The sequence below is a fragment of the Rhinopithecus bieti genome, unplaced genomic scaffold (genome assembly GCF_001698545.2).
Source record: "Rhinopithecus bieti isolate Rb0 unplaced genomic scaffold, ASM169854v2 scaffold_5350, whole genome shotgun sequence".
Lineage (NCBI taxonomy): Eukaryota > Metazoa > Chordata > Mammalia > Primates > Cercopithecidae > Rhinopithecus > Rhinopithecus bieti.
Genome location: NW_016804837.1, coordinates 190,838 through 193,200, shown reverse-complemented (window position 1 = coordinate 193,200; position 2,363 = coordinate 190,838).

The window sequence follows — 2,363 nt, the reverse complement described above, 5'->3', positions numbered from 1 at the left end:
TATATATATATATATATTTTTGATCTTTGTCCCCAATTCCCGGCCCAGATCTCCTAAAACCTTTGGAATTTCCTGGGTGATAGGTGTGTCTTTTTTTACTCATAAACAGCCCCTTTCTACCACACTTTAGTTTATGCTAATGAGGACTCATGTTGGGGTTGTTAGAGAGCTTAGAATGGGAGATGGTTTCCAGAACCATCAAGCACTACCAAGCACATAATTAGGTGGGAACTTCCAGCCCACTTCTCCACCTGTGGGGAAGGGAAGGCGCTGAGATTGAATTCAATCAGAGAGACCAGTGATTTAATCAACCAGGCCTACATAGTGAAATATTGATAACAGCTGTTGAACAATGAGATGCAGGGAACAGACCAATGTGTTGACAGGGTGGTACCATCAGCAGAGACATACCACCACCACCATCACCACCCTCCATAACTCACCCTATATATCTCTTCCACTTGTCTGCTCTTGAGTTGTACCCTTTAGATTATAACTGTAATTATACGTATAGTGCTTTCCTGAGTTGTGTGAATCATCCTAGTGAATTATAGAACCTGAGAGGGGTGGTCGTGGGAACACTCAAATTTGTAATGAGTCAGGCAAAAGTGTAGGTAGCCTGGGGCCCCATTTGCAGCTAGTGTGGAGAGTGAGGGATGGAGCATGGGACTGAGCCCTTAACTTGTGGGGTCTGTACTAACTCCAGGTAGTTAGCGTCAGAATTGCACTGAATTGTCAGACACCCAATTGGTGTCAGAGAGTTAGAGAATTGGTTGTTGTTAAAAAATAAAATAAAATTGGTTGTTGAAAACAAACAAAAAATAATGGCTAATTAATTGGCTAAATCAAGCTCAGAGGCAGAGATGGGTAGCTCTAAGTAGGAACCTGGCCTATAACTTGTGGGGTAATCTGTATTTCTGGTAATCAGAAAAAAGAAACATAGAAAATTCCTACTGATGATATAATATAGGAGTTTCCCCCAATCATTTAGCCTTTTTAAATATTTTCTTATGCTTTTCTTTATGGTTTTTTTGTTTGTTTTTGAGATGGAGTCCAGCTCTGTCTCCCAGGCTGGAGTGCATTAGTGCGATCTCAGCTTATTGCAACCTCCGCCCCTCAGGTTCAAGCGATTCTCCTGCCTCAGCCTCCCAAGTAGCTGGGATTACAGGTGTGAGCCACCAAGCCCGGCTAATTTTTGTAATTTTAATAGAGAATGGGTTTTACCATGTTGGTCAGGCTCATCTTGAACTCTTGACCTCAGGTGATCCATCCGCTATGGCCTCCCAACGTGCTGAGATAACAGCATGAGCCACTGCACCTGGCTTTGACCTTATTTGGAATGAGAAAACATACAGATGCTCCCCCGTGGGTTTGCATCCCAATAAACCCATTGTAAATTAAAAATATCATTAAGTCGAAAATGTGTGTAATACACCTAATCCATGTAACATCATAGCTTAGCCTAGCCTACCTTAAACCTGCTCAGAACACACACTAGCCCACAGTCGGGCAAAATCATCTAACACAAAACCTATTTTATAATGAAGTGTTGAATAACTCGTGTAATTGATTTAATACAGTACTGAAAGTGAAAAACAGAATGGTTGCATGGGTACTCAAAGAACGGTTTCCACTGAATGCATGCTGCTTTCCTTCCATTTGTAAAGTCAAAAAATGTTAAGTCAAACCATTCTAAGTCAGGTACCATCTGTACAGTTTACTACAAAAGCCACATTTGAAATTTTCTATGAGGAATCTGCATCTTTTGAAAAAGCTTATTTGAAGACCCTTTTCTCAAGAGAAAAACATACTTATTTATTTGGGAGTCATTATGAAAGGCTTTCTATAAACCTTAAAATCTATTATTCATTTTTAAAGTGTTCCGTTTACTGACTTACTGTCCTATCACCCTCTGTAATACTTAGCACTGTAAATGCCTGGTGAAGGATGAGGAATATTTGGCCTTAAGTCATTATTCTGTAATCTAAAATACTTTGGCAAAACTGGGAAACAAATTGAGGAGGGGAGAAAAGAAGAAAAGGGTAGAAGAAAGGAGAGAAGGAGGAAGGGAATGAAGGAGAGGAAGGAGAAAGTCGTCCTTCCGCCTACTCTGACCCACATAGTAACAGCGCTCCCACACTGATTTGCAGTCATTCTTTGCCAGGTATTATGATCTAATGAAACATCATCCTCTATTTTGATCTGTTGGTACTGCAGCACCCACAATTTATTAGGCGCCTGCTTGCATCTCAAAACACAACAAGGCTTTGAAGGATGATTGGCCTCCCCTGATCAAAGCAAATTTCATTAGGTTAAATAGCTTGACTTATAGCTGGCCTATAAAACAGAATTGGAAAAAATTT